A 14,422-nucleotide genomic window follows, 5' to 3' on the forward strand; every position below is an offset into this window, starting at 1 on the left:
GAGAGCGAGAGCGAGAGGTAAACAGGGAGCGAGGGGTAAACAGGGAGCGAGGTAGACCCAGGGAGAGAGAGAGAGGCAAACAGGGAGCGAGGTAGACACAGGGGGAGAGAGAGGTAAACAGGGAGCGAGGTAGACACAGGGAGAGAGAGAGAGGTAAACAGGGAGCGAGGTAGACACAGGGAGAGGTAAACAGGGAGCGAGGTAGACACAGGGAGAGGTAAACAGGGAGCGAGGTAGACACAGGGAGAGGTAAACAGGGAGCGAGGTAGACACAGGGAGAGGTAAACAGGGAGCGAGGTAGACACAGGGAGAGGTAAACAGGGAGCGAGGTAGACACAGGGAGAGGTAAACAGGGAGCGAGGTAGACACAGGGAGAGGTAAACAGGGAGCGAGGTAGACAGAGAGAGAGAGGGGTAAACAGGGAGCGAGGTAGACAGAGAGAGAGAGGGGTAAACAGGGAGCGAGGTAGACAGAGAGAGAGAGGGGTAAACAGGGAGCGAGGTAGACAGAGAGAGAGAGGGGTAAACAGGGAGCGAGGTAGACAGAGAGAGCAGAAGTGCTGGTATGGAGGCAGAGCCTGGAAGGTCAAACACACACACTAAACTAATCCTACAGTTTGCTAACAGGCCATGAGAACCTCAAACGTGCCTAAACACACAGACATGTTGAAACACATCCTAGGGATCAGAGTGTGACCTTGTTTCTCCCTGAGAAAGGCATGTGAGAGCATGGATATGAATACGGATTATTCATAATGAATATTTGATGTATGTGAGAATCGTCCAAGAAACTGACAGTGTGTGTGTGTGTGTGTGTGTGTGTGTGTGTGTGTGTGTGTGTGTGTGTGTGTGTGTGTGTGTGTGTGTGTGTGTGATAGTCCTAATGCGAGAGAAGAGAAAGTGAGTGAAAGAATGAGTGGCGAGAGAGAGAGAGGAAAGAGAGAAGAAAGCAGAGAAGAGAGTGTGTGCGCACAGAGAAGGAGAGAGAAAAAGGAGAGGTTACACAGAGAGAGCAGAGTTCTGCACAGCACCACGTTAACACGGCTGTCTTTGTTTCTCTATTTGAGGGATTGTTCCTCTGTTCCCCCAGGAAGCCCAGCACAGGGAGAAAGAGAAGTCTCATTCCTCTGGACATTCTGGGATTTACTGTAACTATCCTTATTAGGGGATTCAATGGAGAAGTAAAGACTAGCTGAACAGACGCAGGGCATGATACCATACCTCTGGAACACAACTGGAGAACATAACTGGAGAACATATCTACAACCCACAGGGCGGAAGAGACTGGAGAACATAGAAAAGAGGGTGATTGAAGGCATCAAGAGGGTGAAGAAAAAACGAGAGGAGAGGAGACAGAGAGAAGAGGAGTGGTGAGGAGACAGAGAGAAGAGGAGTGGTGAGGAGACAGAGAGAAGAGGAGTGGTGAGGAGACAGAGAGAAGAGGAGTGGTGAGGAGACAGAGAGAAGAGGAGTGGTGAGGAGACAGAGAGAGTAGGAGTGGAGAGGAGACGGAGAGAAGAGGAGTGGTGAGGAGACAGAGAGAAGAGGAGTGGTGAGGAGACAGAGAGAAGAGGAGTGGTGAGGAGACAGAGAGAAGAGGAGATAGGATGAATGAAATAAAAGCGGGTCCCTACTGAAAATGTGTCTGCTACCCTGAGAAAGACGGGTTGAGAGACAAATAGCAGTCTCTGCCTCAGGCTGTGTTAGATCAAGACACAGATAACACGTCTGATACTTTCTCTAATTGATCTCACTTCAAAATCCCCCAAAATCATCCCAGAAAGCATTATTTAAATCATTATCAGTTGGCTGTAATTATCTGTATCCCTTTACCAGAGGGCTAATACACGCCTTATTAAACACAACTCAAACCAGGACAGGCCGAGAGAGAGGGAGTGTGTGTGAGTGTGCACGCGTGAGTGAGTCGGTGAGTTGGGGCGTGAGTAGGGTTGCAAAGGGTCGGAAACTTTCCAGGAAATGTATGGAAATTAACCATGGGAAGTTAAAACTTCTTTGGGATGGGGGCGGTATTTTGACGTCCGGATGAAAAGTGTGTTAAAATAATGTCTGTGAGTATAACAGAACTGAAATGGCAGGTGAAACCCTGAGGACAAACCATTAAAAAAAATATGTAATCATCCTACCACTGATTTCAATGGCTGGCACTTTTATAATAGGGCGAAATTGTGCTCGATTGCAGTTCCTAGGGCTTCCACTAGATGTCAACAGTCTTTAGAAAGAGATTCAGGCTGGTTTTTGGAAAAATTATCCAGAAATTGTAGTTGTTCTAGATGGCTCCCATTTTGGCTGTAGTGTTTCCAAGCGCGTGAATGAGAGCGCGTTCTTTGGTATTTTTCCCCGGTAAAGACAATAGCGATTCTCCGTCTTAAATTTTAGCGTTTATTTGCGTATTAGGGTACCTAAGGTTTGATTATAAATGATGATTGACTTGTTTGGATAAGTTTATTGGTAACGTTTGGGATTCATTTTGTATGCATTTTGAAGGAGGGAAACCGAGTGGATTGTTGACTGAAGCGCGCCAGCTAAACTGAGTTTTTATGGATATAAAGAAGGACTTTATCGAACAAAAGGACCATTTGTAATGTAACTGGGACCTTTTGGAGTGCCAACAGAAGATCTTCAAAGGTAAGGCATATATTATATCGCTATTTCTGACTTTCGTGTTGCAACTCCCTGGTTGAAAATGATTTGTTATGCATGTGAGTGCTGAGCGCTGTCCTCAGATAATCGCATGGTTTGCTTTCGCTGTAAAGCCTTTTTGAAATCTGACACGGCGGCTGGATTAACAACAAGTTAAGCTTTATTTTGATGTATTGCACTTGTGGTTTCATGAAAGTTTAATATTTATAGTAATTTCATTTGAATTTGGCGCTCTGCCATTTCACTAGATGTTACCGTCCCACGTATCTGTAAGAAGTTAAGCCCTAGACTGGTTATGACTAGCACCATCTGTTGTCAGTACTAAGACTCTGGTTATGACTAGGGCCTTCTGTTGTCAGTACTAAGACTCTGGTTATGACTAGGGCCTTCTGTTGTCAGTACTAAGACTGGTTATGACTTGGGCCTTCTGTTGTCAGTACTAAGACTCTGGTTATGACTAGGACCTTCTGTTGTCAGTACTATGACTGGTTATGACTAAGACTAGGGTTACAAAGGGTCGGAAACTTTCCGGGAAATTTTCCATGGGAAGTTAAGCCCTGGAATTTGGGGAATTTTGCTTAAATTCATAAAAAAAATATTGTTTAGAACCATGAACCTTTTTGTGGCATACACAAGGCAATTCTAGGTCTTGTGGCATATTTTGGTTAAACTATCCCCAATTCAATGGAATTGCAACCCTCTGCATGAACAGTGCATTCTTACATCACATGTGCAGTGCACTCTTCCATCACATGTACAGCTGATTCTCAAGATCTTGCACACTAATGAGATGCTATTGAGCCCACCCTACTACACTGTCTGGACTATATGCTTTCTGGTAAATGTTGATAATAATACTGAGTGGGGTGAATATATTTTATATTACATCAATTATTTTTTGTTAACTAGTAAATAGTAGCCTACAGCAAAGTGTGTTTAAATAATTTCTAACTTGTTAACAATTTCTGCTAGTTAGTATTTGCTACCATGTGGGTTTTATCTTGCTTGAGCCTGCTAACCGAGGAGTGTTAATTCACCTGTTTCCATACATGTTTCATTTTAAAACATTTATCTTACAAAGGAGTTGTTTAATCTAATCTTAACTATTTATCTGTACATAGAATTATATTTGATTTTTTACAATTTTTTCTAATCTTTACAGGAAAATGCAATGGGCACTATCTGAAGTGTGGAGACATTTCACTGCAGCTAATGTAGAAGGAAAAGCTGTGTACATTTGCAAATACTGTGCCAAATCATATGTGAAGAATGCAACAAAGATTGCAGAATCTGGCCAAGTGCATAAAGTTCCCTCAGTGCTCACAACAAGCAACCTCTGACAAAAGTCCCTCCACTTCTATTCAAGGTGAAAATTATGAATCAGACACCTTATCAAAAGCAACAGCTCGTGGTCCTCCTGGAATAAGACATTTTTTTTTACTCAATGAAGGAATGTAGTCAGAGAAATGATGATTAATGTCTTGCTCGAGCTGTGTAGGCAACTGGTTCACCTCTGATGCTCACAGGCAATGTGCATTGGAAGAGATTTCTGAATGTTCTTCGCCCAGCATACACCCCTCCAACCAGACATGCTTTATCTAGTCATTTGCTGGATGCAGAGTTCAAGTGAATGTCAAGCAAATCATAGAGAAAGCAGACTGTATTGCAATCATCTCTGATTGGTGGTTGAATGTTCGTGGGCAAGGAATAATTAACTCCATCATCTCCACCCCTCATCCAGTATTCTACAAGAGCACAGACACAAGGGACAACAGACACACCGGTCTCTACATTGCAGATGAGCTGAAGGCAGTCAGCAATGACCTTGGACCACAGAAGGTATTTGCACTGGTGACAGACAATGCTGCGAACATGAAGGCAGCTTGGTCTAAAGTGGAGGAGTCCTACACCCATTGGCTGTGCTGCTCATGCATTGAATCTGCTCCTCAAGGACATCATGACACTGAAAACAATGGATACACTACAAGAGAGCCAAGGAAACAGTTAGGTATGTGAAGGGTCATCAACTTATAGCAGCAATCTACCTCACCAAGCAAAGTGAGAAGAATAAGAGCACCATTTACATTTAAGTCATTTAGCAGACGCTCTTATCCAGAGCGACTTACAAACTAGGTGCAATATGGCAGTCATGCCAACATATCTCATCAGCCATCTTAGCTTTCTTACATGGCACATACTGCACTTTTACTTTCTTCTCCAACACTTTGTTTTTGCATTATTTAAACCAAATTGAACATGTTTCATTATTTATTTGAGGCTAAATTGATTTTATTGATATATTATATTAAGTTAAAATAAGTTTTCATTCAGTATTGTTGTAATTGTCAATAAAATCGTCCGATTACTCGGTAGTGGCTTTTTTTGGTCCGCCAATAATCGGTATCGGCGGTGAAAAAGCATAATCGGTCGACCTCTACTCTAAAGTCAATGCTGGCTCAGTGACAAGCTGTGAAATTGGTATTAATCATGTCTACACACAAATCACAACAACACTCTAAAGTCAACAAGTCATTATGTTCATGTATTGAGTGGAAATCTAGAAAATAACCGTTTGTCAGAGAAATGAGCTTGAACCAGACAGAGACGGGGAGACAGCGCTCCGTTGGGGAGGCAGCGCTCCGTAGGGGAGGCAGCGGCAGCGCTCCGTTGGGGAGGCAGCGCTCCGTTGGGGAGGCAGCGCTCCGTTGGGGAGGCAGCGCTCCGTTGGGGAGGCAGCGCTCCGTTGGGGAGACAGCGCTCCGTTGGGGAGACAGCGCTCCGTTGGGGAGACAGCGACAGCGCTCCGTTGGGGAGACAGCGACAGCGCTCCGTTGGGGAGACAGCGACAGCGCTCCGTTGGGGAGACAGCGACAGCGCTCCGTTGGGGAGACAGCGACAGCGCTCCGTAGGGGAGACAGCGACAGCGCTCCGTAGGGGAGACAGCGACAGCGCTCCGTAGGGGAGACAGCGACAGCGCTCCGTAGGGGAGACAGCGACAGCGCTCCGTAGGGGAGACAGCGACAGCGCTCCGTAGGGGAGACAGCGACAGCGCTCCGTAGGGGAGACAGCGACAGCGCTCCGTAGGGGAGACAGCGACAGCGCTCCGTTGGGGAGACAGCGACAGCGCTCCGTTGGGGAGACAGCGACAGCGCTCCGTAGGGGAGACAGCGACAGCGCTCCGTAGGGGAGACAGCGACAGCGCTCCGTAGGGGAGACAGCGACAGCGCTCCGTAGGGGAGACAGCGCTCCGTTGGGGAGACAGCGCTCCGTTGGGGAGACAGCGCTCCGTTGGGGAGACAGCGCTCCGTTGGGGAGACAGCGCTCCGTTGGGGAGACAGCGCTCCGTTGGGGAGACAGCGCTCCGTTGGGGAGACAGCGCTCCGTTGCTCCGTTGGGGAGACAGCGCTCCGTTGCTCCGTTGGGGAGACAGCGCTCCGTTGCTCCGTTGGGGAGACAGCGCTCCGTTGCTCCGTTGGGGAGACAGCGCTCCGTTGCTCCGTTGGGGAGACAGCGCTCCGTTGCTCCGTTGGGGAGACAGCGCTCCGTTGGGGAGACAGTGCTCCGTTGGGGAGACAGTGACAGCGCTCCGTTGGGGAGACAGTGACAGCGCTCCGTTGGGGAGACAGTGACAGTGCTCCGTTGGGGAGACAGTGACAGTGCTCCGTTGGGGAGACAGTGACAGTGCTCCGTTGGGGAGACAGTGACAGTGCTCCGTTGGGGAGACAGTGACAGTGCTCCGTTGGGGAGACAGTGACAGTGCTCCGTAGGGGAGACAGCGCCCCGTTGGGGAGACAGCGCTCCGTTGGGGAGACAGCGCTCCGTTGGGGAGACAGTGACAGTGCTCCGTTGGGGAGACAGTGACAGTGCTCCGTTGGGGAGACAGTGACAGTGCTCCGTTGGGGAGACAGTGACAGTGCTCCGTTGGGGAGACAGCGCCCCGTAGGGGAGACAGCGCCCCGTAGGGGAGACAGCGCCCCGTAGGGGAGACAGCGCCCCGTAGGGGAGACAGTGACAGTGCTCCGTAGGGGAGACAGCGCCCCGTAGGGGAGACAGCGCCCCGTAGGGGAGACAGCGCCCCGTAGGGGAGACAGCGCCCCGTAGGGGAGACAGCGCCCCGTAGGGGAGACAGCGGCCCGTAGGGGAGACAGTGACAGTGCTCCGTAGGGGAGACAGCGCCCCGTTGGGGAGACAGCGCCCCGTAGGGGAGACAGCGCCCCGTAGGGGAGACAGCGCCCCGTAGGGGAGACAGCGCCCCGTAGGGGAGACAGCGCCCCGTTGGGGAGACAGCGCCCCGTTGGGGAGACAGTGACAGTGCTCCGTAGGGGAGACAGCGCTCCGTTGGGGAGACAGTGACAGCGCTCCGTTGGGGAGACAGTGACAGCGCTCCGTTGGGGAGACAGTGACAGCGCTCCGTTGGGGAGACAGTGACAGCGCTCCGTTGGGGAGACAGTGACAGCGCTCCGTTGGGGAGACAGTGACAGCGCTCCGTTGGGGACACAGCGCCCCGTTGGGGAGACAGCGCCCCGTTGGGGAGACAGCGCCCCGTTGGGGAGACAGCGCCCCGTTGGGGAGACAGCGCTCCGTTGGGGAGACAGTGACAGCGCTCCGTTGGGGAGACAGTGACAGCGCTCCGTTGGGGAGACAATGACAGCGCTCCCTAGGGGAGACAGTGCTCCCGTAGGGGAGGCAGCGCTCCGTAGGGGAGGCAGCGCTCCGTAGGGGAGGCAGCGCTCCGTTGGGGAGGCAGCGCTCCGTTGGGGAGGCAGCGCTCCGTTGGGGAGGCAGCGCTCCGTTGGGGAGGCAGCGCTCCGTTGGGGAGGCAGCGCCCCGTTGGGGAGGCAGCGCCCCCGTAGGGGAGGCAGCGCCCCGTAGGGGAGGCAGCGCCCCGTAGGGGAGGCAGCGCTCCGTTGGGGAGACAGTGACAGTGCTCCGTTGGGGAGACAGCGCCCCGTTGGGGAGACAGCGCCCCGTTGGGGAGACAGCGCCCCGTTGGGGAGACAGTGACAGCGCTCGGCTCCGTAGGGGAGACAGCGCTCGGCTCCGTAGGGGAGACAGCGCTCGGCTCCGTAGGGGAGACAGCGCTCGGCTCCGTAGGGGAGACAGCGCTCGGCTCCGTAGGGGAGACAGCGCTCGGCTCCGTAGGGGAGACAGCGCTCGGCTCCGTAGGGGAGACAGCGCTCGGCTCCGTAGGGGAGACAGCGCTCCGTAGGAGAGCAGAGAGGGTGTTAAGAGTCAATGGATTTCATCAGAAACATGGACAGCCCTCCTCCAGGGAGAAAAGCATTACGGTCTGACAACAGGGTCCCCACTGAGGGTGGGAGTACATATATGAGTGTGTGTGTGTGTGTGTTTCAAAGATGAGAGAGAGAGAGAGAGAGAGCGAGACAGCAGTGTTTCATCTGGGAGTTCCACCCGCTGCCAGGCATGCAGAGGGTTTCAGTCACTCTCCCATCATGCCTGGTGCCATGGCAAGGTGAGATAGGCCTCTATGGAGACGGGCTGGGTGGAGATGACACCCGCGTTTCATCATCCAGGCTTCCCCCGCAGTCTCTCTCTCACACACACACACACACACACACCTACCTACATTGTGTTTTGGTCGCCAGCCAAGTAACTGAGACATGTCTTTACATGAAACAGAACCTGGACTAGAACCAGCTAGAACCAGCCGTCCTCCTCTCCTTCATTCCAATGTGGAGGATGTGTAGTACTGGAGGGAAGCAGCTGTACATCTCCTCTCGCCTGCTGCTGGTTAGAGAGCAAGTCAACACCATAACAGTCCCAAATGGAACCCGCCCTATTCCCTATATAGTGCACTACTTTTGAAAAGAGCCCTATAAGCCCTGGTCAAAAGTAGTACATTCGAGACACAACCCGAGACAAACCCCCAGTGTTCCTGCCCACTGTGGTTCATTCATTACCCCGACGCACACCACCCGACACACACCACCACCACCACCCGACACACACCACCACCACCACCCGACACACACCACCCGACACACACCACCCGACACACACCACCCGACACACACCACCACCACCACCCGACACACACCACCCGACACACACCACCCGACACACACCACCACCACCACCCGACACACACCACCATCATACCACCCGACACACACCAGCCAACCCACACCAACACCACCCCGACATGTCACACGGTCACCCAACCAGTGCATCGGTCAGGAAAACGGACACATTGAATTGCAGTCATTACTGGTCATGTTTTGACTATGATGAGAGGTCTGAGTAGACATTGAAAAGGTTGTCTAAATGGGGCGAATCACTAAGTCTCACACACACACACACACACAACTCAGCAGAGGCCTTTGCACGGCTAGAAGACCACTGAGGTAATACGGAGCTAGCTAGCTCATGTGACTCACACATGGTGATTTTCTATCTGCTGGTTTAGGTTTGGTTCTCAGAGTTCATCTCCATCACAATATAAACCCTCATCAAATCCCTCCACTGTAGGAGGAGGAGTGCTGGAATTACTGTGAGTGTGTGTGTGTGTGTGTGTGTGTATGAGGGTTACCATAGAGAAGGTTACCAGACAGGTTACCATAGAGAAAGTTACCATAGAGAAGGTTACCATAGAGAAGGTTACCATAGAGAAAGTTACCAGACAGGTTAGCATAGAGAAGGTTACCATAGAGAAGGTTGCCATAGAGAAAGTTACCAGACAGGTTACCATAGAGAAAGTTACCAGACAGGTTACCATAGAGAAGGTTACCAGAAAGGTTAGCATAGAGAAAGTTACCAGACAGGTTAGCATAAAGAAGGTTACCATAGAGAAGGTTAGCATAGAGAAGGTTACCAGACAGGTTACCATAGAGAAGGTTACCATAGAGAAAGTTACCAGACAGGTCATCATAGAGACGGTTACCAGACAGGTCATCATAGAGAAGGTTACCAGACAGGTCATCATAGAGAAGGTTACCAGAAAGGTCACCATAGAGAAAGTTACCAGACAGGTTAGCATAGAGAAGGTTACCATAGAGAAAGTTACCAGACAGGTTACCATAGAGAAAGTTACCAGACAGGTTACCATAGAGAAGGTTACCAGACAGGTTAGCATAGAGAAGGTTACCAGTGTGATAAAGCTACGGGTCCAGACTCCAGAGATGACTTCACACTACCATCCATTCAGAGATCAAGAGACAAAACACAGGAAATGATCCGGGATCATATCTCCATCTGTGATATTTCTCCCAATCTAAACACCACAATAATACTGCTGCTGAACCAATGGGCAGCCAGCAACCCTCTGGGTCTCATGCACTGATAACATACACTGTGTCTCTCTCTACCTACCTACCCACCTCTCTCTCTCTCTACCTACCCACCTACCCACCTCTCTCTCTCTCTACCTACCCACCTACCCACCTCTCTACCTACCCACCTACCCACCTCTCTACCTACCCACCTCTCTCTCTCTCGCTACCTACCCACCTACCCACCTCTCTCTCTCTCGCTACCTACCCACCTACCCACCTCTCTCTCTCTCGCTACCTACCCACCTCTCTCTCTCTCGCTACCTACCCACCTCTCTCTCTCTCGCTACCTACCCACCTCTCTCTCTCTCGCTACCTACCCACCTCTCTCTCTCGCTACCTACCCACCTCTCTCTCTCTACCTACCCACCTACCCACCTCTCTCTCTCTCTCTACCTACCCACCTACCCACCTCTCTCTCTCTCTCCCTACCCACCTACCCACCTCTCTCTCTCTCTCTCCCTACCCACCTACCCACCTCTCTCTCTCTCTCTCCCTACCCACCTACCCACCTCTCTCTCTCTCTCTCCCTACCCACCTACCCACCTCTCTCTCTCTCTCTCTCTACCTACCCACCTACCCACCTCTCTCTCTACCTACCCACCTACCCACCTCTCTCTCTCTCTCTCTACCCACCTCTCTCTCTCTCTCTCTCTACCTACCCACCTACCCACCTCTCTCTCTCTACCCACCTCTCTCTCTCTCTACCCACCTACCCACCTCTCTCTCTACCCACCTCTCTCTCTCTCTACCCACCTACCCACCTCTCTCTACCCACCTACCCACCTCTCTCTCTACCCACCTCTCTCTCTCTCTACCCACCTACCCACCTCTCTCTCTACCCACCTCTCTCTCTCTCTACCCACCTACCCACCTCTCTCTCTACCCACCTCTCTCTCTCTCTACCCACCTCTCTCTCTCTCTCTCTACCCACCTCTCTCTCTCTCTCTCTACCTACCCACCTCTCTCTCTCTACCCACCTCTCTCTCTCTACCCACCTGTCTGTCTGTCTGTCTGTCTGTCTGTCTGTCTGTCTGTCTGTCTGTCTGTCTGTCTGTCTGTCTGTCTGTCTGTCTGTCTGTCTGTCTGTCTGTCTGTCTGTCTGTCTGTCTGTCTGTCTGTCTGTCTGTCTGTCTGTCTGTCTGTCTGTACAGCTCTTTATATTTATCAGCTGATGGCAGGCAGGGAGATTTCCCTGTAGCCCACAGACCCTTCTACAGTCAGCTGATGGCAGGCAGGCAGGGAGATTTCCCTGTAGCCCACAGACCCTTCTACAGTCAGCTGATGGCAGGCAGGGAGATTTCCCTGTAGCCCACAGACAGCTGATTGCAGGCAGGGAGATTTCCCTGTAGCCCACAGACCCTTCTACAATCAGCTGATGGCAGGCAGGGAGATTTCCCTGTAGCCCACAGACAGCTGATGGCAGGCAGGGAGATTTTCACGGTGTATGTTACCTGTACTTCAGAGAGAAATGAGCCCTTTGAGCCAGTCTCTCTGAGGAGGATCTGTGGAAGAGTACAGTGGTGGATAAAGTACCCAATTGTCATACTTGAGCAAATGTAAAGATACCTTCATAGAAAATGTGAAAGTCACCCAGTAAAATACAACTTGAGGAAAAGTCTAAAAGTATTTGGATTTAAATATACTTAAGTATCAAAAGAAAATGTATAAATCATTTCAAATTCCTTATATTAAGCAACCCAGATGGCACCATTTTCTTATTTTTGAAATGTACGGATAGCCAGGGGCACACTCCAACACTCAGACATCATTTACAAAGTAAGCATGTGTGTTTAGTGAGTCCACCAGATCAGGGGCAGTAGGGATGACCAGGGATTTTCTCTTGATAAGTGCGAAAATTTGACAATTTTCTTGTCCTGTAAAAAGTACAGTTGTCAAAACTATAAATAGTAAAGTAAAGTACAGATACACCAAAAAACGACTTAAGTAGTACTTTAAAGTATTTTACACCACTGGAGGAGCAGAAGTTTCTTCTTCATATAGAGGCCCAGTAGTAGAACTATTTATGTTCATCTCCTGCTGACTGGGCCTTCCCAGTCTCACCCAGTCCAAACATCCTGTTATCTGTTCTGGAACATTCTGATACAATGGCTACTTTATACCACTCTCTTCTCTCCATCTCTCTCTGAACCCCTCTCTTCCCCCCATCTCTGTCTCAGACTCTCTCTCTGAGCTTATGGACCTGGGGGTTTCAGAGAGATAACACAAAGATTGACACAAAGACAGAGAGAGAAAAACAGTCACTCAACATGGAATCTGTCAGCACCATTAAATGATGACTCGGGCAGTAAACCGTGGCAGGCACTTTCTTGTCAAGTTGAGAAAAAAGAACAGCCAAGCTTGACAATTTCTTTCCACCAGCGTTAACATTGACACAGCATCTTCCTTAGTCCAGCAATAACAGCTGACATACAGAGGAAAACATCCCATCTTGCATTTATGGGGTCAGAGTCCAGAGATATGAAGGATCAATACTCTGTCACAGTTTTGACATTTTGAGTCCAACTGACAAGCTGATGACAAGACAACACACTGACTGTTCCCTTGGTCTCCGCATCTTAGTGCTACAGCATAGAAGAGCCTGTTGTCAGCCACACTGGACTAAACACAACAGAGCCTGAACGTTGTCTGGACTAAAACACAACAGAGCCTGAACGTTGTCTGGACTAAACACAACGGAGCCTGAACGTTGTCTGGACTAAGCACAACAGAGCCTGAACGTTGTCTGGACTAAACACAACGGAGCCTGAACGTTGTCTGGACTAAACACAACGGAGCCTGAACGTTGTCTGGACTAAACACAACGGAGCCTGAACGTTGTCTGGACTAAAACACAACAGAGCCTGAACGTTGTCTGGACTAAAACACAACAGAGCCTGAACGTTGTCTGGACTAAAACACAACAGAGCCTGAACGTTGTCTGGACTAAAACACAACAGAGCCTGAACGTTGTCTGGACTAAAACACAACAGAGCCTGAACGTTGTCTGGACTAAAACACAACAGAGCCTGAACGTTGTCTGGACTAAAACACAACAGAGCCTGAACGTTGTCTGGACTAAAACACGACAGAGCCTGAACGTTGTCTGGACTAAAACACAACAGAGCCTGAACGTTGTCTGGACTAAAACACAACAGAGCCTGAACGTTGTCTGGACTAAAACACAACAGAGCCTGAACGTTGTCTGGACTAAACACAACAGAGCCTGAACGTTGTCTGGACTAAAACACAACAGAGCCTGAACGTTGTCTGGACTAAAACACGACAGAGCCTGAACGTTGTCTGGACTAAAACACAACAGAGCCTGAACGTTGTCTGGACTAAAACACAACAGAGCCTGAACGTTGTCTGGACTAAAACACAACAGAGCCTGAACGTTGTCTGGACTAAACACAACAGAGAAACATAACTGTTATGAGAAGATCGACCATGTCGTGTTATTGACAATGGTGAAAGGGCTCTATACAGCTAGTGTGAGGTGTAGGTCTACCAGTTACTGTGTTACAGGAGGACAAACTGGTCTATACAGCTAGTGTGAGGTGTAGGTCTACCAGTTACTGTGTTACAGGAGGACAAACTGGTCCATAGAGCTAGTGTGAGGTGTAGGTCTACCAGTTACTGTGTTACAGGAGGACAAACTGGTCCATAGAGCTAGTGTGAGGTGTAGGTCTACCAGTTACTGTGTTACAGGAGGACAAACTGGTCCATAGAGCTAGTGTGAAGTGTAGGTCTACCAGTTACTGTGTTACAGGAGGACAAACTGGTCTATACAGCTAGTGTGAGGTGTAGGTCTACCAGTTACTGTGTTACAGGAGGACAAACTGGTCCATAGAGCTAGTGTGAGGTGTAGGTCTACCAGTTACTGTGTTACAGGAGGACAAACTGGTCCATAGAACTAGTGTCTCTCTCCACCCCCTTTTATCTCCCTGCTGATCAGATGACTCTCCTCTCTCCTGATGGTATTCCCTGATGGAATATCAGTCCTGGATGTAATGATACAGTCCTCCTTTAAAAACAACCTCACCCCAACCCTCTGCTACCTACTGCCATAGCAACGCCTTCTACCAAAACCCCTCAGCAATCTACCCTACCTACTGCCATAGCAACGCCTTCTACCAAAACCCCTCAGCCATCTACCCTACCTACTGCCATAGCAACGCCTTCTACCAAAACCCCTCAGCAATCTACCCTACCTACTGCCATAGCAACGCCTTCTACCAAAACCCCTCAGCCATCTACCCTACCTACTGCCATAGCAACGCCTTCTACCAAAACCCCTCAGCCATCTACCCTACCTACTGCCATAGCAACGCCTTCTACCAAAACCCCCTCAACCATCTACCCTACTCCCTACCTACTGCCATAGCAACGCCTTCTACCAAAATCCCCTCAATCATCTACCCTACTCCCTACCTACTGCCATAGCAACGCCTTCTACCAAAAACCCCTCAA

General features: G+C 50.0%; 1 long non-coding RNA gene and 1 pseudogene across 1 annotated transcript; one reads left to right on the forward strand and one right to left on the reverse strand.

Annotated features, from left to right (window-relative positions):
• The window catches only part of LOC115199183 (plexin-B2-like), a 213,584-nt pseudogene that overhangs the window by 124,683 nt on the left and 74,479 nt on the right, over positions 1 to 14,422 (forward strand).
• Positions 13,898 to 14,415, reverse strand: LOC115199184 (uncharacterized). The gene is made up of 2 exons (XR_003879356.1): positions 14,113 to 14,415; positions 13,898 to 14,010 (listed from the first exon to the last, which is right to left on the reverse strand). It is a non-coding gene; the product is annotated as an uncharacterized LOC115199184 (long non-coding RNA).

This window comes from Salmo trutta, chromosome 8, assembly GCF_901001165.1.
Source record: "Salmo trutta chromosome 8, fSalTru1.1, whole genome shotgun sequence".
In the NCBI taxonomy this organism is placed as follows: domain Eukaryota; kingdom Metazoa; phylum Chordata; class Actinopteri; order Salmoniformes; family Salmonidae; genus Salmo; species Salmo trutta.